The 26415-nt window shown below is 40.5% G+C and overlaps 1 long non-coding RNA gene across 6 annotated transcripts in view; it reads right to left on the bottom strand.

The window, feature by feature from the left end:
- Positions 1–26415, bottom strand: part of LOC309614575 — a 57608-nt gene that overhangs the window by 26802 nt on the left and 4391 nt on the right. For 4 of the 6 annotated variants that reach the window (XR_014236285.1, XR_014236286.1, XR_014236287.1 and 1 more), the window contains exons 3-4: positions 15152–15223; positions 14606–14714 (exon numbers count right to left, since the gene is read on the bottom strand). This is a non-coding gene — a long non-coding RNA (uncharacterized lncRNA). Of the gene's footprint in view, positions 1–2048; positions 11218–14605; positions 14715–15151; positions 15224–26266; positions 26312–26415 lie in introns of those variants that run through there. The other 2 variants (XR_014236284.1, XR_014236289.1) reach the window with 2 other exon arrangements.

Genomic DNA, 26415 nt, shown 5'->3' with positions numbered 1-26415 from the left:
GAATCATCTTCACTTTCCTTTATTAATGTTTTATAGTTCTCAGCATATAACTCTTTCACCTTCTTGGTGAGGTTTATTCCTAAGTATTTTATATTTTTTTGATGCAATTTTAAAAGGAATTGTTTGTTTACATTCCTTTTCTGATATTTCATTGTTGGTGTAAAGAAATGCAACCAATTTCTGTATGTTAAACTTGTATCCTGCTACCTTGCTGAATTCGTTTATCAGTTCTAGTAGTTTTTGTGTGGAGTCTTTAGGGTTTTCTATCCATAGTAACATGTTATCTGCATATAATGACAATTTTACCTCTTCCCTTCCGATTTGGATACCTTTTATTTCTTGTCAGATTGCTGTGGCTAGGGCTTCCAATACTATGTTGAATAGAAGTGATGAGAGTGGGCATCCTTGTCTTGTTTCAGATTTTAGTGGGAAGGCTTTCAGCTTTTCACCATTGAGTATTATCCTGGCTGTGGGTTTGTCATAAATAGCTTTTATTATCTTGAGATGTGTCCAGAACAATTCTTATAAATGTTCATAAGGGACCATGTACAAGCATGTTTTTGAGTGTTATTTTTGGTGGCAGGGAACTGAAGGCAACCAAGGTTAATCCCTAAGGAAACACATAAGTGATAGATGCCCACTAAGAAACTATGGGCTCCAGTAAGAAACACAAACTAGATGTCCACAGCCACACAGATAAATCCTCACAAGAGTGTTAGAGTTAGAAAAAGATGAGTTACAATCTTATATCATTTATGTAAATTGAAACACATATGTAAAACAACAGCGGGAATTTTATGAGAATATACTAATATTTACGGGCAGATATTGAAAGCTTTATATTGAGTGTCTATGGACTAGAGAATGGGACTGGGCACCAGAGAATTGGGGAAACAGGTAAATTAAACTCCAGTGTCACCTGTGGAGATAAATAAGGTCATTGTGTTTAGGATGATAAGTTCAGCTCTCTATACTTAAAATCTAATTTAAACAGCAAAAAGATGTCAGTTGACTACACAGATATTTATGTGGTATAAAAAACAAAAACATTTCAAAGAGTGTTTTAAATGATCTCCATTCCATACATTACAATGTGCTAAAAGCAATAAAAAAATTAAACATCTTTGACACAATTTAAAAAAGAAACATTACTTATTGGTACTCTTGCATTACCTATTCTCAGAGTTATTTTTTAACTTAATCAGCATTCAAAGGGCATTTCAACTTTTTATAACCCCAGAATTATATTTCTCTTTGTAGTTGCATAGTTCGATGTTCCCATACATTTATAATTGGACCAGTCCTGAAAAACTGAAACCAAAACCAGCAGACCAAATGCATAGAAGAGTCAGTTGATTGTTTACCTGCATACATTCAACCACTATATGAGTGGTTTGGTGGGTTCTAGCACCACTGACACATCATCTTTGACTCAGTTTTTTCAATCCAACACTTCGCTAATTAAATTGTTCTTAACTTCATCAGAATACCTCCTCTTTCCAGACACTTTAGATCTATCTCCCTCAGTCTTTGCAACTTTTGTTTGCCTTTGTTAATTGGCCAAGTTCTACCTACTCTCTCTAAAAGGAATCTGCAGTAATACTTTCCAAGGTGTTCCCCCCATTAAAATGGTATGTTCAATAACAACTTGGCTTTCTTCTCCACCTGAAGTCATCTGGATACCCAAACATTTGGCTGAAGGGACAGAAGTTACTGTATCCAACTGGAGGAAATAACACCTGTAAAATGGAAAACGTGAGTCAAACTGTTTTACGGGGCTTCTGGGAAAATAATCACACTACAAGAGCTCAGGATCCTCTGAGTGTGAAGCCTGGTGTTTAATCACCTATGCGTTCCTTTTGTGGTATTCACTGAAAGACTATTGGCCTGTGGAGGAGACCAGGAAACTGGCCAGTGTTCACATTCATTCTTCCCTCTGTTGACAACCAAATAAGTACTTAGGGTTCTTCTTCCCAACAGAGGCCACACACCTCATACACACACTGGTAAGGATGATTTTTTTAAAGAATATTTATTTTTAATTAATTAATTAGTTAATTTTATTTATTTATTTTTGGCTGCGTTGGGTCTTCGTTGCTGCGCACAGGCTTTCTCTAGTTGCGGCGAGCGGGGGCTACTCTTCGTTGTGGTGCGTGGGCTTCTCATTGAGGTGGCTTCTCCTAATGCGGAGCATGGGCTCTAGGCACGCGGGCTTCAGTAGTTGTGGCTCGTGGGCTCTAGAGCGCAGGCTCAGTAGTTGTGGCTCGGGGGCTCTAGAGCGCAGGCTCAGTAGCTGTGGTGCACGGGCTTAGTTGCCCCGCGGCATGTGGGATCTTCCTGGACCAGGGCTCGAATCCGTGTCCCCTGCACTGGCAGGCGGATTCTTAACCACTGTGCCACCAGGGAAGTCCCAAGGATGATTTTTAGATGTATGGATTTTGCAATGCCAAGTTGAGTGTGTATGTGTGTGTGTGACAAAATAGGTGATAATGAGATTGTTGAAATGAAGTAGAATTCTTTTCTTGAACAATCCTGTACTATTTGGGGGCTACTCATAAAGAAGAATCTTATAGACTATACACTGTAGGTAAGGTTTTGCAGAGTGAAAATGTAGACTCTTTCAAAGAAGCCATGAATTTACAAGTTCCACAATGGAATAAGAGCCTTTTAACTCCACCAAGGCAAAAAGGAAGACTATTTCTTTCTGTCCCGTTTGCCTTCAGAGAGTGGAATGATAAAAGGTAAGATAGTTGATATGCAGAAAAATTTTGGTTTTGGAATAAGCACGGTATATACACAGCATGGTTTAATTCTCACAATCACCATGTGAGGTGGGAATTTTTATTTCAGTTACATAGATGAGAAGCTCCAGTCTCAAACAGGTTTTAAGTGACGATTTATAAGCATGGAGCCAAGTCTTGAATCATGTTGGATTTTAAGCTTCTAGAGGACAGGCACATTCTGAACTCTCAAAATGTAAACCAATGCTTAAGAATGGACCTCAGTCAATATTTGTTAATAAAGTAAAGAGTGAATGAATGAATGATTAAGTAAATAATTGAATGGGATGCATTGAGTTAAACTCTGTCCACTAGTCCTTATAATGTGAACCTTCAGTGGTTAAAGTTCATGGAAGGTTAATGTGTGGCTGGAAATAAAGAAGATGTGATGGGATTCACCAAACCGAACCTTAACTTGTTGCATAAAATGCAGCCAAATAGCACAGCCTTTTTTCTTTTTTTTAACATCTTTATTAAAGTATAACTGCTTTACAATGGTGTGTTAGTTTCTGCTTTATAACAAAGTGAATCAGCTATACATATACATATATCCCCAAATCTCCTCCCTCTTGAATCTCCCTCCCTCCCACCTTCCCTATCCCACCCCTCTAGGTGGTCACAAAGCACCGAGCTGATCTCCCTGTGCTATGTGGCTGCTTCCCACTAACTATTTTACATTTGGTAGCGTATGTATGTCCATGCCACTCTCTCACTTCGTCCCAGCTTACCCTTCCCCCTCCCCATGTCCTCAAGTCCATTCTCTACATTGGCGTCTTTATTCCTATCCTACCCCTAGGTTCTTCAGAACCAATTTTTTTTTTTTTTTTTTTTTTTAGATTCCATATATATGTGTTAGCATACAGTATTTGTTTTTCTCTTTCTAACTTACTTCACTCTGTATGACAGTCTCTAGGTCCATCCACCTCACTACAAATAACTCAATTTCGTTTCTTTTTATGGCTGAGTAATATTCCATTGTATATATATGCCATATCTTCTTTATCCATGTGTTGATGGACACTTTGGTTGCTTCCATGTCCTGGCTATTGTAAATAGAGCTGCAATGAACATTGTGGTACATGACTCTTTTTGAATTATGGTTTTCTCAGGGTATATGCCCAGTAGTGGGATTGCTGGGTCGTATGGTAGTTCTATTTTTCGTTTTTTAAGGAACCTCCATACTGTTCTCCATAGTGGCTGTATCAATTTACATTCCCACCAACAATGCAAGAGGGTTCCCTTTTCTCCATACCCACTCCAGCATTTATTGTTTGTAGATTTTTTGATGATGGCCATTCTGACTGGTGTGAGGTGAAACCTCACTGTAGTTTTGATTTGCATTTCTCTAATGATTAGTGATGTTGAACATCCTTTCATGTGTTTGTTGGCAATCTGTATATCTTCTTTGGAGAAATGTCTATTTAGGCACAGCCTTTTTTGCATCACTGTGATGAACAGAGTAACAGCCCATGTAATCAGTTCCAATGGTTATACCAAGGCATTTCTATCGAGACTTTAATAACTTTGTTTAATGAGGGGGAACTTATTTAGAAAAGGAAATGATTTCATAATAAATTTCTAAGAAAGCTTACTCTGAGCTCTGCTTAAAATGCAGTTTATTAATGATGGACTTTAATAAAGAAAACTCTGTACCTCTAAAAGATGGAGAAGTAATATGGGCTAGAAAGCTGCAATTAGCTAGTCTAATAAGTGCATTGTACTATCTCCTTGTGTTTTAATGTGCAAATCTCTGTTTAGGAATGATTTTGACTATCTTATCATGTATTTGTTTGCTTTTATTGTTTTCTGTAAACTGCCTGTTTGTATCTTTTATCTAGTTTTGTTTTGGAGGGGGTAGTGTTGATTGGCAGGAGATAAATTTATGTTCCAGGTATCAATTTTTTTAATTGATTTTAAACATGGGCGGGGGGAATCCCATTAAATTTACGGTTTTATTTTTCCCATTTATGTCTCTAATCATTCTAGAATTCACAATTTTTTGTGGTGTTAGATAGGATATGGATTCATTTTTCATGCTAAAAGGAACCAGTATTTGCTCACACCATCTACTAAAAAAGTGTCGTTTTCCCATAATTAGTTGTGTCAACTTTATTATATATTTAGATCTCATATATTAATGAGTCTGTCTCAGGGCTATTTATTATCTTCCATTATTCAATTTGCCTGTTATTATACCAGTAAAACACTGTTTTTATTACTATGGTCTTGCTGCATGTCTTAATACCTGATAAGAATAAGCATATTCCCTTTAATATTTTTAAGGTTACTTTAGCTAATTTTAGTCTATATACATTTAAGGTTTACCAAGTATATAAAAATCATCCAAGTTAAATTTTTATTGGGCTTGCTTGAAATTTGTAGATTAGTTTGGGGGAGAATTGATGTGTTTAAATTTGTGTTATCCTATCCAAAAGCATGGAGTGAGAAGAGGGCACCTGAGGAAGTGTTGAGGTCAATCCGGAGGCAGAGGGAGAGGGGGAGATTGTGGCCACAGCCTTTATTGTGGCTTCTGCAGGAGGGAATGGGCAGGTGAGACAAGGTAAGCAGGTTGGAATAATTTCAGCAGGCTTTGGAGTGTAGGAGCTGTCCTTAGTTGACTAGTACCTGGTATTGGGGTGGTTAGGGCAGGTGGAGAGTGGCGTGGAATGTAAGAGCTGGATAGAGGAAGTGGTTAGGAGGATGGGCTCTGGATTGGTCAATTTGAATGAAAGATGCACTTGTAGGGCAGTTGTTTGCTAGCCCTGCATGAGGCAGCCCTCCAGGGTCAGCACGGACCCCCAAGATATCAAAATATCAGAAGTACAGACTGAAAAGACACAGTTGATATAAATATAGACATATACATGCATGGGTGTATGTGTGTGTGTATACATATACATACATATGCGTCATAGGTATAGTTATATAGTTCTACAGTCAGGCTGGGAAAGAGAGAGTGATTTTTCCAACCGTGACACAGCTGTTCAAACATGGGATCTGACCTGGCAGTTCCATGCCTAACATCAGTGCAGTAGCGTTCTACCGTGCTATTCTGCTTGGTTCTGCGTGTGGTTTGAGCTTGGCTCCACGGGGACATAAAAGTCTGGCAGAGGGTCATTCCCTGATACTTGAAGCAGAGTGCTGCAGGAGCAAAGGCCTCCTGTATTTCTGCATCAGAGGTTAGCAGGCTTGGCAAGATATCTTACAGAGCGTGGGGCGGGGGGGGGGAAGAGGAAAAGGAATAAACTAAGTTTCTTGAAAGTATCAGTTTTGTTTTCAAATCATTCTGCATTCTTGTTTAACTTGTTTTATAAGTAAAAGGGCATTGTTGTGGTGGTGGTTGTTTTAATGGTGTGCTTCTAATAAATACAATGTTCTGTTTTAAAGGTCTGTGCCGGAGGCCTGTCTGCAAATGTGCAGGATCCTAAATTTGTAAGGCTGAAGAAATCTTGTAATCAGTTTGAGTACTCATTTTAGATATGAGGAAATTGAGATCAAAAGGCCTTACAGATCCATGTTTGATTAGGGGATATTCTGATGCTAGAACCTAGGTATATGAATTCTTTTCTCCTGCACCTGGCTGTGATTATTTAAGGAAGTGTTTCCACACTATTCTTGGCTTTATATTCTGTCCTTGGCTTATCTTTCCTTTAGTGTATCCCGTACCCCCAAATACACTGACCATGACAGTCAAACTGACTTAGAAGTAGTTCCCTAAATGTACTACAGCAGGCTCTGCTCATCCTTCATCCTCCTGGCTAACACTCACCCGTCCATCCCACAGTGGTCCTCTCAAGCATGGTCCTTAGGGGGATTCCCTGATCCACTCCAGTTCAGAGTCTGTGCTCTGGGTCTACGTAGTAGTCACATGTTATTGATCATAGAACACTGAATTATAGGCTTTCTTGTCTCTCTTCTTGACTAGATTAAAGGATCTTTGTGAGTTAAGTCTTTGGCTGTCAGGTCTTCATTTCTAGTGCCTCTCATACAGTATTTATACCTGACGTTGCTTATAGAAAAATCATTCACCACAGAAAAGAAATGATATGTTTGCTTGTGTATGTGTGTGTGGGTGGGTTTATGTCACCTGTGTTCAAGTATAATGATCTTCTGATTATTTCCAAGTCACTTGAATAAAAAGTATGGTTGTATAATTGAAGTGTGTGCTGTTGTGCTTGAAAACCAATGAAAGAAAAAGCCAGCAAAGGTCTTAGTCGAACTCTGAATCAGAAGCTGTCTTTCCTTATAGCTTTACATCTCTCTGGAATGTTCTTGCATTTCTTTTTTTTTTTTTTTTTAATTTTTATTGGTGTATGGTTGTGTTTACACTTTACTCTGTTGTGTTAGCCTCCACTGCACAACAAAATGAATCAGCCATATAAATACAGATATACCCTCCTGTTTGGATTTCCCTCCCATTTAGGTTACCACAGTGCATTAGGTAGAGTTCCCTGTGCTATACAGTATGTTCCCATCAATTGTCTATTTTATACATAGTACCAATAATGTTTATGTGTCAATTCTAGTCTCCCAATTCCTCCCACCCCATCCCTTTTCCCCTTGGTATCTATATATTTGTTCTCTACGTCTGTCTATTTTTGCTGTGCAAATAAGATCATCTATACCGTTTTTCTAGATTCCACATATATGTGTTATTATACGATATTTGCTTTTCTCTTTCTGACTTTTTTCACTCTGTATGACACTCTCTAGTCTTGCATTTCTTTTACATAAGAATTCCTTCTATGCCTCTAAGGTTCATCCCCAAGAATCACTTGTTCATATCTATGTTGTTTTTGTGAATCTTTAAAATAACATCTTGGTCCCATATTTTGTTAGCATTAGATCGTGTCTCTCTTTGTTCTTGATGATACAATCTCCACTATTCCCTCTCTCCTATATTTTAGAACAACTGGATGTGTTTTTCTTCTAGCTAATGTAAATTCCTTGCATGTAGGGATGGTAAGTCTTCTTTGTTTATTTTTTTATAAGAGCTTTATTGAGAGAGAATTCACACACCATACAATTTACACATTTAAAGTATGCAGTTCAGTAGTTTTTCAAATAGTCACAGAGTTGTATAACCATCACCACAATTAATTTTAGAGCTTTTTCATCATCCCCAAAAGTAAGAGATTTTTTAGTAGTCACTCCCGTTGCCCTCCTCCCCAGTTTCCTCTTCCCAGCCCCAGACAACCATTAACCTACTTTCTATCTCTATAGATTTGCCTCTTCTGGACATTTCATACAAACATAATCATATATTATATGGGGTCGTTGGTGGTGGGCTTCTTTCACTTAGCATAATATTTTTAAGGTTCATCCATGTAGCTGAATTATATTCCATTATATGAATATATCACATTTTGTTTATCCATTTATCTATTGATAAGCTTTTTGGTTGTTTCCAATTTGGGCTATCATGAATTATGCTGTATGGACATTTGTGTACAAGGTTTTGTGTGAACATTTATTTTTATTTCTCTTGAATACATACCTGGAAATGGAATTGCTGAGTCATATGGTAACCCTGTATTTAACTTTTTGAGGAGCTGCCAGACTGTTTTCTGAAGTGGTTGCACTATTTTATATTTCCAGTAGCAGTATATGAAGTTCCAATTTTCTGTATCCTCTCCAAACTTGTGATTATCTATTTTTTAAAATTATTATAGTCATCCTAGTGGGTGTGAAGTAGTCTCATTGTGGTTTTGATTTATATTTCCCTGATGGCTAAGGATGTTGGACATCTTTTCTGTGCTTATTGCCCATTTGTATATCCTCCTTTGATGAACGTCTATTCAGATCCTTTGCCCATTTCTTTAAAAACGTCTTAAAAAAACAAATATTTGTTATCTGGGTCAGGATTCCTAGTGCAGCTTAACTGGGTCCTCTGTCTCAGGGCTGTCAGAAGGCTGTAGTCCAGGATTTAGTTATTCTAGAGTCGTTGATGATGTCCAGTTTATCTATTCTTTTCTTTTGTTGTTTGTACTTTTGATGTCGTATCTAAGAAACTACTGCCTAACCTAAGGTCATGAAGATTTAAGTCTATGTTTTCTTCAAAGACTTTTATAGATTAAACTCTTACGTTTAGGTTTTGATACATTTTAAGTTAATTTTTGAGTATGGTGTGAAGTCAGGGTCTATCTTCATTCTTTTGCCTGTGCTTATCCAGTTGTCCTAGCACCATCTGTTGAAAAGACTGTTCTTTCCCTATTGAATGGTTTTGCAACACTTGGTGAAAATCAGCTGACCACAGGCACATGGATTTATTTTTGAATTCTCAATTCTATTCCACTGATCTATATGTATTGTGCCAGTACCAACCTGTCTGGATTACCATTGTTTTGTAGTATGTTTTGAAATTAGAAAATGTGAGTCTTCCTAATTGTTCTTTTCCTGGTTTACTTTGGCTATTGAGCTCCTTGCAATTCCGTATGAATTTCAGAATCTGTTCATCAATTTATACAAAGAAATAAGCTGGGATTTTCTTTATGGTTGCATTGAATTTGTAGATCAGTTTGGAGAGTATTGCCATATTAGCAATATTGTTTTTCAATCCAGGAATGCAAGATACCTTTCCAATTATTTGGGGCTTCTGTAATTTCTTTCAATAATGTTTTGTAGTTTTTAGAATATCAGTTTTACACTTATTTTGTTAGATTTATTTCTATGTATTTGATTCTTTTTTAATGCTATTGTAGATAGAGTTTTTTTTTACTAATTTCATTTTTGGATCATTTATTACAAGTGTATAAAAATATAATTAACTTTTGTATATTGATCTTGTATCTTGAAACCTTGCTGAACTCATTTATTAATTCTAATAATTTTTTAGTGGGTTCCTTGGGATTTTCTATATATAAGATTATTTCATGAGCAAATAAAGATAGCTTTACTTCTCCCTTTCTAATCTGGAGGCTATCTTATTTCTGGCCTAATTGCTCTGATGAGAACCTATAGCACAGTGTTGAATAGAAGTAGTTAGAGAAGATATCCTTTTCTTTTTCCTGATCTTAGAGGGAAAAACTCTATTCTTTCACCCTTGCATGTGCTGTTAGTTATGAGCTTTTTGTAGATGGCCTTTATCAGGCTGAGTAAGTACCCTTCAATTCCTATTTGTTTGGTGTTTTAATCATGAAGGAGTGTTGAATTTTGTCTTTTTATTTATTTTCCCAGCTCTTACATACTGTTAGTTTCATATAGTAACTACTCATTAAATAATAAATGCAATTCGTATGCATACAAATGAATTAATAAAATCAGAGTTACATGAAGAAACAATTTCATTAATGGTTGAAGTGTAAAGAGAAAAATAGATGATCATATTTAAGTGATTTTACTTAAATCTCCACTTTTCATGTAGTATAAAGAAATAGACATAAATTACAAAATTTTGTGTTTTTTCAATCTGATATAGAACCCTCTTATAAATACAAAGCATCAACATTTGAGAAAAGATGCTATTTTTTTTTCATTGGAGATGCTTAACTTGATATCAACAGGGAAGCAACACTTTTCATCTGATAAACACTCATCCTATTTGCAAATCAAACTTATAAAAAAATGGAAAATCCTTATTTTTCTTACACTAGTCAAGAGAAGGCACAGACTCAGGCAGCAGTAAGGCTTTTGGTTTAGAAAAGAACCTCTGTGTTGTAGTTGTTTGTGAAGAAACTTAGTTCTCTTGGAGAAAGCAGTCCCTGGTGAAAGCACTCCTTATTTTTAAACAAATTGCCTTTCATCCTTTATTCAGTTGGGGGGCTTGTAAGATTTTCCAAATAGAAAGGCACATTGCTTGTCTTAAGTAGCTAATATAAGATGAACCCTGATACAGTCCAGCCTGCCTGGACTCTTCCATCTAGAAATGCACGTTGCTCACAGTAGCACAGAGAATAACCACGGTTAGGAATGCATCTGTTTGCACTGAATGAAGACAAGTCATTGTTATAAGGGACTTGCTGGTTTCCCTTTAGTCTTGGTGTTGCAGGAATATATTTTGAACTTCCTTCCTCCCTTCCTCCCTTTTTTCCTTCCCTGTTTCTATATTTTGTCCCTCTCTCTCCTTCCTATATATTGTCTTTTCCATCAATGTTTATAGTGTCCCTAGTTTGCGTGTAGCTTTGTGCTGGACACCATGGGCAATAAAAAGAAGTAGGAAAACCTAGCTCTTAATCTTTTTTCTTAAAATGAAAACAATAAAAGTATATATACAAAAGGGAAACGTGTGTAAAATAAACTTGTAAATGTGAGTCCATTGTTATCAACTTCATGGTAGAGGCAATAACTGATAGAAGAGTTGAGAATAGCTGGTGGGCGGTGAGTGGAGAGGTGTCAGAGCTGGAACGATTTTCCAATCACTTAAGGATAGAGCCATCTAGACTTCTGAAAAGCACAGGCTTGGATACAAACAGGTGTATTCTTTTTTCCTGCTTGCTATCTGGAAAGAATTTCAACTAATGAGGTACTCTACTTTGGAAACTGATAGTGGAGACAGAAATGCCCATTATAAACAGGGTGACTGTATATTTTCTAAACTGAGACCTGTTTGAGAGTGAAAGGGAGTGCTCTTAATAATTACACAAAGGATACAGGCATAAAGTGGGACTGTCCTGGGCAAACTGAGATGAATAGATAACCTAAAGGATGCTTACAGATGATTTTTTATGTTTCTTTGGGAGATGGGAGGTGGGGGATTAAGAACTGGAAATGTATTCCTATTTTAAAACAAGCACATTATACTACTGCCCACAAGAATTTTTGTTCCTTTGTTTTTGTTATATTTTAAAGTTTGGATTCTGTGACAAATGTACCCTCTCAGGAGTCACTCTCTCCTCTGAGGGACCCCTGAATTCATTCTAGGTTAGAGGAAAAAGGAAGGGCAAAGATCCAGTGGTGAGAATAAACTTGATGGGTCCTAGGAAATGATGAGAGGCCAAAATGGCTGGAGAGAAGTGAGTAAAGAAGAGAGTGATGAGTAGAGGGAGCTCATATAGGTCTGCTTCTCATCCTACCTTTGGAAGGCACTAAAACAGAGAGAGGGGCTGCATTTAGAGCATCGCTAACTGAGTCCAAAGCCTGGCTTTGCCCCTTAACAGGCTTTGTACCCTTGGACCAGTTGTTCAATTTCTGTCTGTCTCTGTCTCTTTTCAGAGGAAGGCTAATAGAACCTACAGCAAGGAACTAACTGTGAGACTCACGTGTGCTGATACATGTAGGTTTAGAATGTCAGCGGAATATAGCAGCGTTAAGTGTCTAAGTGTTTTTAAAAAGGTTAATGGTTGATATTGTTATTCATCTCAGTGGGGGCAATAACATTTTTTTTTAAGGAAGAAATAGACCAGACCCAGGGGTTGATTTTTGAGACCCCTATCACCTGGTCCTGAGTGTTTCTCCCACTACTGGGTCATTTTAGTAGAGAGAATTAATTTTAAAGATCTTTCAGATTCTGGACAAGTATTCATAGGTCCAGTAGCCTGTGGACCTCAGCATAAACAGACTTCCAGCTTTAATTTTCAATTGTACAGTATTACAATACTGGTTTAGGTGCCTCAACCCTGCAATCCATATCCATGGACCTCACGTTCACCTTGGAAATACCTGGGAATCTTTCCAGGGTTTGTCCTCCAGATGGTAAGAAACTCAAGACCTACTCTGAAAAATAATAATGGAACCAACAACAACAGTAATAATAGTGAATCGCAGCCCACATTTATTGATTCTCCACTCCATGCAGCTGACCACCTTGCTGAGTGGTTTCAAGGTAGTACCTTGTTTAATTCTCAAAATAACCATATGAGTTGAGAGAGTTTACATAGCACAGCTAAGGCTGTGGGGCTTGGGGGACAGGGATTCAAATCCAAGTCAGCCTGTGCTTATGTCTGCGCTGTGCTGCCTCCCCATGGGGAGAAGTGGTTCTAGGGCAACAGCAGATATTTTAGACAGAGAGTCATCACCGTGTCCTTTAGCCTTATTAACCTACAAATCCTGCAGGAATAGCCTAGCTGATACCTCTGCCTCTGCCAAAAAGGGAATGTCTCCATCTGACAGTGATCTGGATTTTCCTAGTGCTTATGCCACTCATGGGAAGCCAGATGAAACAACCTAGGAAAGAGCATCGCCGTCAGGTGACCGAACTGCTACATATGATGTTAATCTGGGGCTGCATGAGTGATCCTCTTATGACCCGGTATGTGCAACGCACTTTTGAAGAGATCTGACCTATTCCCAGAGAATGACTTTTCATCTAGAGAATCTGTGCCTCGCTCAGCAGTGGCAGGAACAGTGAGTGCTCTTCATTCTGGCGCCAGCCTGAACTTGTGCCTGGTTAAGTGGCATTGAGCATTCACCTTATTAGACCTTTGGTGGATCCAGCAAATTCATGGAAAGCCATTACAGGGAAAGAACTGACTCTGGGCTTGCCACCGTGTAATTCTACTCCGTCTTCTATTTCAAGGTGACTAGCACATCTCCGTTATCGAATTTCAGGGAGGGAGGGGAACTAAAAGCAATCTAGGGAGGTAGCCTTGTGTTGTAGTGACAAGTGTGGAAGCACAGTTTCTGAGGTCAGTGTAGGTGGATTCACATCTCAGCTTTGGAAATTAATACCTAAATGACTAGTTACTTAAAACTCTGTGTTCTTCAGTTTCCTTTGGTATCTAGTGTATAGAGTTGTTGTAAGGATCAGTTGATATTATGGATGTGAAAAGGCTTAGCTCACGTGGAAGGAGCAGTTCATGCATTGACCCAGCCTCCATTCAGGATCCCTCTTCCCTTGGCCTCCTTCCAGCTAAGGATGGTCATATGAGACTCTTTTGTCCAGTAGAACTAAAGCAGACTTCTTTTGGGTGGGCTTCTAGAAATACTTGTACTGATAAAATATTTCTTTTGCCTCTTTAGTTTCTCTCCCCACACACACTCCTTTTTTGTTAACTGGAACACATATGTGAGGTCTGTGGTACTACTGCCCTCTTATAACCATGAGTAAATATGTGAAAACAATTAGAACAGTTTTGGCATATGGTTAAAACTACAAAGTGTCAATACTATCATCATCATCATCATCATCATCAACAACTTTATCATTATTATAAGCATGAGGATAAGGTCTATTGACTCATGATCATGGAGCAAAAAAACAGAAACTTCGCGAGTCCCCGATAGCATCGATGTACCAGCTTATCCACCACCTAACTGTGGACTTCTTGAAATATTAAACATATAACCTTGTATTTCTCTATGTTGCTGTTAGGCATTGCATTTCTTGCAGCTAAATGAAATCGTGATATAACACAGAATCTGTTAGTTCTTGATTGTTTCATTATTTCAGTCTAAAGAAGTGGCTAATGCTGGAATTCCCAGTACAGTTATCTCAACCGAACAGTCATCCAGTCTCTGCTTGAACACTTCCAGTGACTAGAAGCTCACTACTCTGCTCAAGGCAGGTTATTCTACCTTTGGGCAGGTCTGACATCTAGAAGGATATTTCTTATGAAAATATTTGTTAAAATATCAACTATCTTAACACTGAGGAGTAATATTAATGGTGAAAAAAGTCTATACCTGGTGTCTGACTTAATCCAGATTGGCACACCTACATACCACAGAGTTGGTATGTAATTAAAAGGAACAATGTAAATCTCAAAATTGGAATCCAAGGCTTGACTGTGGAAATTCTTCCTTGGACGTAGATTTGTAATTATATTCTGATTGGGCACCAGTCTCCCAGGATTTAAATGCACCGTCATCCCAATCAGTTGACGGACACCCTTGGCAGGAAATTGGTGTTCATAAATATATATTAAGTAAATGAGCTCTTATGTACTTACGGTTTTGATGGCACCAGTAATTGATGGATACCAGGCCTTGAAGTACAAAAGGAGTTAGCTCATTCCCCTGATGTATGTTGAACCAGGAGAATGGGGGTGGGAAAGCATGCTGGGGAGAGAGTAAAAAACAGAAGTTACCACATCCACCCAACCGGATTTGTCTGACTCCCATGAAGTCTGCTTCTTTGGGGCATGTGTTTTGTTTTTCAGGGATGATTGCTTCAGTTCCCTGGTGTTTCTGGGCTTGTGTAAAGTCTCACCTTTACCATGCAAGTCCCATCCAGGTGAATAGGGAAGGAGTGGTCAGATAGAAAGGAATGGGAGAGGTTTCAACAAACCTTGAGGAAATAAAGCCAAAGTGTATAGAGGCCTAACTAATCTGATTTTCTCTCTTATAAAGTACTTCCACCCCTATTTGACCCAAATCTCTGCCCTGACTAACACCATAAAAGCAATGGGGTTTTCTTTGTGGTGAACTCTTATGAACAAGATGGAGTTTGTTGTTAACTATCGGGAAATTCTGGACACACGATGCCCCGGGCCTACCTTGATAACATTTTGTTCTTCACAGAAATCATCAGAACTGGAATTGGGGGAGTTCTTCACTGAAGTGAGGGCCTGGAGGCAGAAACATGAGACCCATTTCTGTCAATTAGAAGATGCTTAAGAAGCATCTGTTTCTACTGCCACCACACCCCACGCCCCAGCATCAAGTCATACAAAGATAGCATGGTAGTACTGAAAGGGACCCTTTCTAGCACAGCGTTCCCTTCGTACCAAGTCCCAGGGAAATCACAGAGTTTATGAGAGAACCAGGCAATAAAGTGAGTAAGAGCATGGATTTTCAAGGCAAACTTCATGCTTTCCATTCCCTTCTCCACTACTAAACATGTCGTTTTAGGGACGCTTTTTAAAGGCCCCTAGCCTACTTTTCCTCCTCTACTAAGTGGAAATAATAATGGCATTTTCTTCAAAGGTTGTTGAAAGAATTGATGATAATAGCCTTAAAGCCTTTAAAACAGTGATAGTCAAACAGTAAGCATTCAATAAATGTTAGGTGTTATCCATTTACCCACTAAATATCTAACAAGGGTTAGATATTATATATCTAATATATATATCACACCCAGAACTGTGCTAAGGTCTGGGAACGAAATGTTAAACGAAACACACATTGCCCCCTGAGCTCATGGAGTTCACGGTATGTATATTGAAGAAAACTTAAGTTAAATAGATAATAGCAATACAGTGGTATCGGTTCTGCCAGAGGTAAGCACAAGTGCGCCCTGGGGATCAGAGGAGGGCGGTGACCCCGTAGTCAGTGAAGACTTTTCTGAAGAGGTGATGTGTAGACGGCTGCATGCTGGTGGTAGTGCTGGGGAGGAGGTGGGTGAGTATTCCAGGCAGAGGGAGCAAGAGCTCCCCAGGAGTTTTGAGCAAGGTACAGTAGGGCTGTTGTAAGGAGCAGAATGAAGTTCCCAGGAGGGGAACATCATGAGGGAGAAAAGGCAGAAGGTAAACCTGGAGGAACCAGGGCCAGGCATGCGCATTGCGGGAGGCACTTTGTTATGGGGAGTTTGCTGATCAGATTTCCACCTTACAGTGGAAGGTGGGGAAAAACAAGTGAAGAAACACTCGCCCCTCTTTGGTTCTCAATTCTCATGTCCTCTAATCCTTTGGAAACATCTTTTCCTCAGTCATCCCCAGAGGCCCTAGACTCTAAGCCCTAGAGAGATAAAGGGAGCTCAGATCCAACGCAGTCAAGATGGAGAAGCCTGGGTAGGATTGTGTTTCTTTCCGTCCCCAATACCGCAGTGTCGGGTGAGAGGGCGGTCAGAGGGCAGTTGCTGGTGGCTCTTTCTTCCTGATGCCTGAGGCTGACTGTCCTGGTTTCTCCTGAGGCAGTGGCCTGGCTTCCCAGAGCCAGACCTCCCAAAGGCTGAGGAGGAGGTATCACCCTTCTAATCTTGTGGTTTGTGGCAAATACTGCTTCCATCTGCAAAGTGCTTCAAAATCCAGATTTTCAAATCTTCCATGGTAGTGACTTCATTAAATATATTCTTCCAATCATGCCGCAGAATTCTGAAAAAAGATGGACTGAAGTTGTTTGGTTTAAAGAAAAAAAGCCAAAGTAATGAATTTGGTTCAGAACACCGAAGTTTTAGTCCGATCCCTGCCACGAACTAGCTATATGACCTTGTACAAATCCTGTAACCTTCAGACATCTCTGCTTCTTAAGGATTGGGGATGAGATGATTTCTAAGCTCCTTTTTCCCTTAACTTTCTCTGATTCTATCTTCCAATTTTTAGAGAAGAGGAAGCAGGTCTAAAGATACAGAGGGATTTTTATACCACCTCCTAGTTAGTTAATCAGTTAGCCCAGGCACATCCGAGGGACTTTGTTGTCATATGAGTTAGCAAGATTACTGCATAGCACCAATCATGGAGTGTCCTACCGCAAATGTTGAAGAATAAGATCATAGCATGCACCGGCTCCATAGGCCTAGTCGGTTTTAAAGTCAAGATCTCCATTTTTTTTTCTCAATTCCCTTTCTTCTTCCCTGTTTGAGTCAATCAGGGGGATAAAACCATTTGCTCTAAAATTAGCTGGTAGGGTTCTTTCATCTTGGACTCTTTTGAAATGAGAATTGAAACCCATGCCTCAAGTAAGTGAAAATGTAGTTTTTCTTCCACAGACTCCTGGAATGCCTGGACTCTTGCCCTGACCAGACCCAACATAAGGGTTTCTCAAGTGGGATACCATTTTCATCTCAAACCAGCTCTTTGGAGGGAGGTTCCTGAAAAAGCATCGGCCAAGGTTCTGTACTTCAGATCATGTCACGTTTCTCTCTGGGGTTTCATGGATCAACTCCTCAGACCCAGGACATCCAATGAGTACTCCATTGCCTTCGATGAGTTGCCGTCTCTGAGCTGGATGAACACGAAATACAAGACTGGCAGAGCTATGCGTGCCTTGGCCAGCACACGTGGGACTCTAATGTGCACTTTCGAATCTAAATGCTGAGGCAGTCTGTTCTCTGGCCACCACAGAAGAGCTAACAGTCAAGAGAGTGGAAAGGAAGCCAGCTCGTGGGATCGGCTACACATCCCCCCAAGGGCTGTGGTTACGTGAACACCATGGAGTAAGCAAAGCTCATGACATGTAGCTGTGGCATGGCGTGGTTTAGGGGCCCACTGGTCCGGTTCAGAGTCAACTACTTTGGAATCATCAGGCAAGTGTAAAATTGTCCTCTGGGGAGGCATTCCCCATTAAGCTACCCTATCATAAATTCTGTAGCACTGGCCGCCAGGCTGCTGGCCATGAAAAGCCCAGCTGTCCACATCACCAAGTCCTCAGGAACACTTGAGCCTCAACATCACCCGTGAGTGAATATAAGCAAAGCACTTCATTTCTAATCGCTAGAATCAGAACAACAAGGGTTCACATGTCAAATATTGACTAATGACCTTGGATAAATTACCTTGGGTAGATTATCAAAGTCACAGTCTTCTCATGTGTAAATACACACACACACACACACACACACACACACACACACACACATTGCATTTAGCACAGTATCTGGCATACAGTGGAGCTCACTAATTATAGATAGTGATAATAATCATAATAATAAAGCTATTATTAGGATCTATTACTCATGGAAATCAGGAGCTTTGGGGTTAGATGAGAGGTTGAACTCTGTGTCAACTATTTACTCTCCCTGTGACTTCTGGACAGATTTTTGTTTGCTTGCTTGCTTGCTATACAGTGGCATCATAATATCTTAGGGGGAGGGTTGTTTTGAGGATTAGAAATATTTCATGGAAAGCACTGAGCATATTGCCTGGCATATTGCAGACACTTCATACATGGGACCACCATCACGACACCTCAGATTATTCTTGATTGCATAAAGAAGTTGACCCACATGATCTCTGAGCTCTATTTGTTCGTGAGTGTGTGACGTTAATGTCTGTAATCTGAAAGAGCTCAGAAAAACACAGCAAATGTAGAAGGTGCTTGTCATCAGGCATTATTGCAGGGGCCAGTTCTTAGTGCAGCCCTCACACTTGGCCCACGCACGTTCTTTTCCTTGCTTTCTCCCCCAGGTCCCTATCAGTACCCTTGCAGCCTCACCCAACCCCTGTAGGACAACGTTCACAGACTACACAAGTTCACCAATGTAACACTTTGTGAACTCACCAGGACAGAACTGCTCAGACTTTGAGCGCCGAGTCCATTTGTGTTTCTAGGTACATGTTCAGCTCCACCAATTCCCCCAGAATTGCAGGATAAGCATCCATGACCCAGGAAGCGAGACCCCTCTCCCCGTGTGTTGAGATACTGGATGTTTAGTGCTAGGACTCACCATTAATATTCACACCTTACCCAAACATGACATCCTGCGGGGTGTTTTAAATTACGGGGGAGGCGGAGATTGAGCTAAACACATTTATGTTATGTAACTTATTTTTTTTTTCCAAAAGGATTAGCTGTACTAGGGACACACAGCTGTTCTTTCCACAAGTCACTTCAGAGCAAGCTGCAGACAATGGTAAGAACAGACAGCTTAAGACCAAATTCCGCATTCCTCTCTTCCTGGCTGGAAATCGCTCTGAAAGTTCCTGCATTGAGCAGGAAAAGTGTTCGGCTGAAGAGAGGGAAGCTTTGTCATATCTAATTGACAGTTGTCCTTCTTTTGTCTCTAATCAAGCCCTCCTCTCGCATGGTCTGTCTGGCTGGTCCACATTTTTTCTTCCCTTTCAGTCTCCTTGTGAAGACATCTGTTTTCTTTTTTACTTTTTCTTTCCCAAAAATAGACTTGCCGTGATGCTACAGTTTTCAGTTTCGGGGCCTGTTACACACACACAGGCCACTTCCAGTGCCCTATGATTAATATTGCATTTGCAGTTTTATACTCATTTTCTTAATTTAAGTTTTAGACCTCATAGAACCTGGATCTCCCCTTGGTAGCAACATCTCTGTTTTCTTTTGGGGAGTCACAGCGCTCCCATTCCCTAAGTCCATGTGGCTTGGGGATTGACCAATCCCAACTCCAGTGGTGAAAGCAGGATCTGGTCTAACCAATCAGTTAATTTCATCTGTTGACCACAGAGATTGTTTCCGGACTAAGCAAATGGCCCATTAGTCCAATGGTACTCAAACATTGGAAAAAATGGGAAAAAAAAGACATCTTTTTTTTCCACTGAGTTTCTTAGAAAGGAAGGAAATAGCTCTGTAACTTCTGGGGACATTCTCACCATCGAAAGAGAAAAGCTCACCTAAGATCGAAGTTAAAGAGTCAACAAATACCGTATGCTAACACATATATATGGAATCTAAAAAAAAAAAAAAAGAAAAAGGTCATGAAGAACCTAGGGGAAGGACGGGAATAAAGACACAGACCTACTAGAGAATGGACTTGAGGACACGGGGAGGGGGGAAAGGTAAGCAGGGACAAAGTGAGAGAGTGGCATGGACATATATACACTACCAAATGTAAAATAGATAGCTAGTGGGAAGCAGCCGCATAGCACAGGAAGATCAGCTCGGTGCTTTGTGACCACCTAGAGGGGTGGGATAGGGAGGGTGGGAGGGAGACGCAAGAGGGAGGAGATATGGGGATACATGTATATGTATAGCTGCTTCACTTTGTTATAAAGCAGAAACGAACACACCATTGTAAAGCAATTATACTCCAATAAAGATGTTAAAACAAACAAAAAAAGAGTCAAGAACTGCATGTTGGCTCCTAAACGCTCTTCATTTCACTAAGCAATCGCTCTGTGCTAATTATTGCCAAGCAGGTCCTGGGCAATGGAGTTTCATGAGTGAACACGAAATGGATATCATACCTGTCCTCATAAGCTGATATCCTAATTGTGTGAGATTACATACAAATATGTATGCAGGTACTGATCAGTGCTATGATGAAAGATAAAGCAAAATAAGGAAATAGAGAATGATGGGGGAAAGACTCTCTTATTTTTTCTTTTTTCAGTGCTTAGGGGAGGTTTGCGATGACATGATTATTAAGATCTGAACACAGTGTGGGAGTGAACCATTTGGATACGTGGGAGAGGTGTGATTTAGCATGGACAACACAAGCCCCAGGGTCCCGATGGAGGAGGGTGAGAGCAGTGTGTTCATTGGTGGAAGCCACAGTGGGCGGTGCAGGGGGACCAGGGAGGAAAGCGGAATGGGGGGAACACAAGGGCCAGAGCACATTATGGAGTGTTGTCGGCCTTGCCTTGAATGATGGACCCGGTTCTAATTGTGCTGGAAAACCGTTGGGAGTTCTGAGTAAAGGTGTGATATATTAACATCTGCGTTTTCAAGGACTGGCTTGGCTGCGCTGTATAAAACAGGCTGCAGCTGAGTCAGAACGGAAGGCTGGAGCCCAGTGGGGAGACTGCTGCCTGGTCTAGGAAGGAGAGGATGGGGAGTCTGGGGAGGACTGTGGCCGTGTGGGTGGCGAGAGGGGTTTGGGTGATGAGTGTACGGTATATTGAAGTTAGAGAAAACAAGATTTCCTGACTGATCGCATTACAGATGTAAGGAAAATACAGGAGTTACGGATGATTTCCTAACTGGGGGCATGAGCTGGGGTTAAATGGAGTCACCATTAGCTAAGACGAGGTTCACCAAGGAAGGAGCAGGTTCGGATGAGTGTTTATTCACACTAACATCTTCCTTCCTCTTCTTCTCTTTTTCTTCCTAATCTTATTTGATGTCTCTTTAGTATTTGGAAGTAATGACCATTTCTTTCTTCTTAATTTGTCTCTTTCACTATCTATGCTGAACAAGCTCTGTTGTTTTTTTTGCCTTTTTCTTTTTCCTGGCTGCCTCTGCTAAATCTGGGTAAATCTGCCTATTGTTCAAATTTTTTTTTAGAATATTAAATTTCCCTCCTCATAATAACTACTCTTATTAGGTCAAGAAGAATTCTATTCTTGTCTTCAAAGGGAAAAGGCCAAGATTCTGTGTGTGGTTATGTCTGTGGGCTAAGTATTTGGAAGAGTCTTGCAGACAGTCCTATGTGTATTTGTGTGTGTGTGTGTGCCTGTCTGTCTGTGTCTGTGTGCATGTGCGTGTGTTTGTTCAGTGGTAATGGGGGAGTGGTGCTTCAAGCATTGTTTAAAACAGATAAAATCAGATGAACTTTAAGTTTCTTTGTGATCCTGAGATTTTGTTACCTAATGAACCTGAATTCCATTTTATCTCCCAACTCAGTAATGAATACCTGGGGGCAAACCTATCTTGCTGAACACTGTTTATCTCCAGCGGCACAGGGTCAGGATATGGCACTATTCTGAATGGATATTAAAAGGATGAAAGACAGTGCCTGTGACGGAGGAATTACAATGGCCTTTTGCAGATGCCAAATGTCACTGTGTCCTCTAGGCTCTGCCTAACATCTGTGGGAGAAAGTGAGCATGTCATTTGAGGGAGTGGAGCCAGATCAAGGCCACTGCTCTGTCAAATGGCATGCCTGATGAACAACCTGGCCTGTGGTCTCAGGAAGTCAAGATACCATGTATTATCTGACCTCAACATACAGTGGAAAATAGACAACAATGGCCAGGCCGATAAACTTTCCTGAGCTAAGAAGGTATTCAAACAGACAGCAAAATAGTCAATAGAACATGGATTCTGAAGCCAATTAGGCCAGGTTTTATGCCAGCTTTACTATCATTATCTGCTTCCTTCAACAAGTTACTCTCTTAATTGGTTTCTTCATCTATAAAAGCAGATGTCCATTCATTTATTCAACAGTATTTATTTAGTGCCCACTGTGTATCAGAAACTAGGTTCTAGACATTCAATCATGAGTAAGAGAGAAGAGGCATAATCTATGTTCCCAGAGCATATATCTCCTGTGTCACAATCCATGAGAGCCCTGACCACCTGGAGTATAGTTATCTCTATATAGGAAGGTGTTCCATGCTACATAAAATGTCTCTAAGGATATGGTCTTATTCATCTTGATGCTCCCAGCTCCTAGTGTGGTACTTGTTTGTTGACTGCAATTCAGTTCTGGAACTGTCGCTCCGCACTCATCCGACACATTTTCTGCTCTTTTCCTAATTTACTCACTGTTCCTCTGAATGCATCTTGTGCCTCCCTCTTTTTGAATTCTGTTCACATAATGTTGCAAGTTGAGTTGTGCCCCCTGCCAAATATGTTCAAATCCTAACCTCTGATACCTATGAATGTGACCTTACTTAGGGTCTTTGGAGATGTAAATAAGTTAAGATAAGGTCATACAAGATTAGGGTGGCCCCTGATCCAATGACTGGCGCTCTTATAAGATGAGGGAAATTTGAACACAGACGCACAAGGAAACACCACGTGTTGGTGGAGGCAAAGACCGGAGTGTGGCATCTACAAGCCGAGGATGGTCAAGAATTGCCAGCAACTCAACTAAAACCTTGAGTCAACATAGTTTGGCTGGTGCCTTGGCTTGGGACTTGGAAGCTCCTGAAATGTGGGCAAATAAATCACTATTGTTTTCAGCCACTCATTTTGTGGTACTTTTTTTAGAAGGCAGCCTAGGAAACTAACACGCATACTTCCTTTCACTTGAGCTACATTTATCTCTTATCTTTACCTGCTGACAGTCTCTCTCTTCTTCAAGGATCAGCTCAAATAGTACGCCAGGAGCTCAGTTCATAGTAACCTACCTGCTGAAGAACCAAGTACCACTTAGAATATGTATGTCTCCTTGTATTTTGTATGGTTTTTTGCATAATAATAAGAATAAAACAACATTTATGTCACACTTTCAAAGTTGTCTAATATGATACAGCAATCTTGTAGAGGTGGAAGCACAAATATCATTATCTTTGTCCTACAAGTGAAGAAACTGATGGTCAGAGAAGTTGAACAACCCACCTAGGGACTCATAGCCAGTTTATATCCATGGGCAGATCGCGGGCAGAGGAAGTGCTATGGGCTTTGGACACCTACTATGGATTTGGGTTTGGTATTCTTCCTACTACCTTTGGCAGTCTTTCCCATCAAGAAGACCTAATCTTCTAGAGCCCCTTCTCAGCTAATAGCGGGCACAGTGTAAGCAGTCAAAATACTTTTTTTAAATGGATTTTTAACCAATGGTCCCTTCCCAAGTTCTGGAATATGCTTGGAAGTTCAGACTCATGAAAAAGCACCAGGTCTGGCAAATACTAATGTACTCGGAAAATGCCTATAGAGTAGGTGTGCTGAAGTTACTGTTCTCTCTGCCGCAGTCCTCCAGCTCTGCTCTTCCCAAAACTTCTGCCCAGGCTGGTACAGGAAGCTTCTTTCAGGAGGAAACCTGGGCACAACTCCATGTAAGCAGAGGAAAGGAGGAACAGAAGGATTTTTCCATTGTGTCCCTACTGAGAGCAATGCTTAGCACCCCCCTGTCTCCTTTCAAGTCTGGGAAGCTTCATCAGCATAGATCACAGGAGATGAGAAAGAATCCACATCTGAGGAGTAACCTGCCTCCCCAGAAAGCCCCACCATCTTCGAGAGATCACCAAGTCAGTGAGGGGGAAGTGGGACTTCCACATTCCAGGGTGAAAAGGATCCTGAAGTTCTAGAATTATTCACAACCTCTCCTGTTTCCTCTCCCTGTTATGGAACAGATGGAAAAGGATTAGGGCCCAAACAACTTTGTTTGTTGGCATAAGTCACACAAGACACCTGCTATTAGCAATCTCATGGGTGAATCAATGCCTTTTCCCCAGTCGGAAGCACTGGAGATTGAGCTTAATCTCTCTGCTTCTTGCTCTCATTTTTAAAGTGCCATAAATTTATCCATAGAATAGCTGGGGTTTTAAAAAGATATCCTCACTCTGATTCCTACCTTTTGAATCATGAGATGCTCTCAGTCCTTGCATTTGCCCAAGAGGCCCCTAAACAAAATCAAATGGCAACACCCTACAAGAACAGTATGTTTGTTCCCTCTTCCAGGGTCAAGCCAATCTATATCTTTTGCTTTGTGCCTCGTGGACATCTTTACAAACTGCTGAAAGCTGAGCTTGGAGCTGTTCCCAGCACATGCTGATATCAATCTACGCATTTGTGGTATGCCCTTCTTGGGCCCTGCTGGAAGAGTGTTAGCATGAACAGAGTGTTTGGATGACTGCCTGGGAAGAAGTGAACTTCACCCTGGTTTCACAACATCAAATCTTGATTTGTCATGCTGCACCCTAATGACACTCGGAAGGCAAGTTCTGGATTTTTAACAACAGAAACCTGTCTCGCTGTCAGGTAGGGCTATGAAATAAAGGAGTCAATTTTGGATGATGGTTTTGGTCAAAACCTTTAAGGACCACATGTGGCACTTGATTTTGCCTTGCTACCTCCTGTTTATCCTTCAAAGCTCCATTCAGTTACATCATCCTCCAAGAAGCTGCTCTTCGCCTTTGGTTGGCAGATAGCATTGAAAGCTCCCACTTTTATGCTTATGTCTATCAGTTCCACCAATTTACAATAACCTGTTTCCTTCTCTGTCTCCACTGTAAGATTATTATCACAAATCATGTTGGTACCCTACCCAGGTTCCCTGGGATCCCTTTTACCTGTTGGATTGGTGTACCCATCCCCCAGGTGTTGTGGGAGTTTCAGCTCATAGCTTTCACCTACAGCTTTCTCTACCTGCAGCTACTTCTTGGAGATCCTGAGGTTATGATCTCCCCCATCACCACTTGCCTTCAAGTCCTGACTTGAGGAAAGAGTCCAAGACAGATTTTGTGGTGCAGGTTATGCTCTTGATCTCCTTAAAAGATTAGGCCATAGTTAGACCTCATCTGAAACTACTTTCTGTATAGCTCCTTTCCCTTCTCTATCCTGCTTTCTTCATTCTCTTACCAGAGAGCACTCCATCAATCAATCACTTGTATATGAATCCCTGTCTCAGGCTCTGCTTCTAGGGGACCTGACCTAACAGGAGTATATAATCTTATTTAATTCTTATAACAACCTAAGAGACAGATGTTAATATTCCATCTGGAGAAACTGAAGTTTGCATGTAACAAACACCTGTCACGCACCAGGTGCTCAGTAAATAGATGTTAAATGAAATAATAATGCCAAATCTTCATTAACTCACCCAATGACCTTGAGCCCCAAGACCAGGTATTGATCTGTGGTAGGAGGGGATAACCTGAAGAGGACCATGACTTGAAAGCTAGACAAGTCCTCTAGGATAAATACAAAAAGAGGAAATTCAGATTGCTTAGAGAAAAGATCAGCAATAAATGGGTGAAATGCAATGTTAGAGCGCTGGCAGAAGGTCGAAGAGATCTAGCCATAGGAACCACAATCCTAGAATGGCATTTGAGAGCTCAAGAAGGTCTCAACAGAGCCTGGAAAAGTTTGCAGAGAAACTGCCTAGGAAACTAAGACAAGGCATCAGGTTCAGAGGAATCAAAGAGAGACTGTGATTTCCTAAATGAGAGGGAACAAAACTTAGTTATCACTAGCTATCATGCCTACTAGAGTACCTGGCATATCAATGGTGACAAAAAATATTTGTGGAATAAACAATTGAATGAAGGAAAGCTGCACTATAAATTGAGACTGAGGCATGGTCCTGGGTTTGTGGTAAGAGTCCGGTTACTAAAGCTTAATGACCTGATTACACAGAACCATCAGCCAAATCGACTTACTGCAGAACTTCCAGGCTCCTCTTATGCCAGGTCCCGAAGTTATCCCTGGAAAGGAAGTGAAGCCAGATCATCTCACTGAATGTCTCCTGTTGGAGGAAGTTAAATGGCTTCTGTTTGGAAGTCTGGGTAGGGAACCAAGTGGGGGCATT

The sequence above is a fragment of the Balaenoptera borealis genome (assembly GCF_965194805.1).
Source record: "Balaenoptera borealis genome assembly, chromosome: 17".
NCBI classification, from domain to species: domain Eukaryota; kingdom Metazoa; phylum Chordata; class Mammalia; order Artiodactyla; family Balaenopteridae; genus Balaenoptera; species Balaenoptera borealis.
This window is presented reverse-complemented; position numbering and strand designations above follow the sequence as displayed.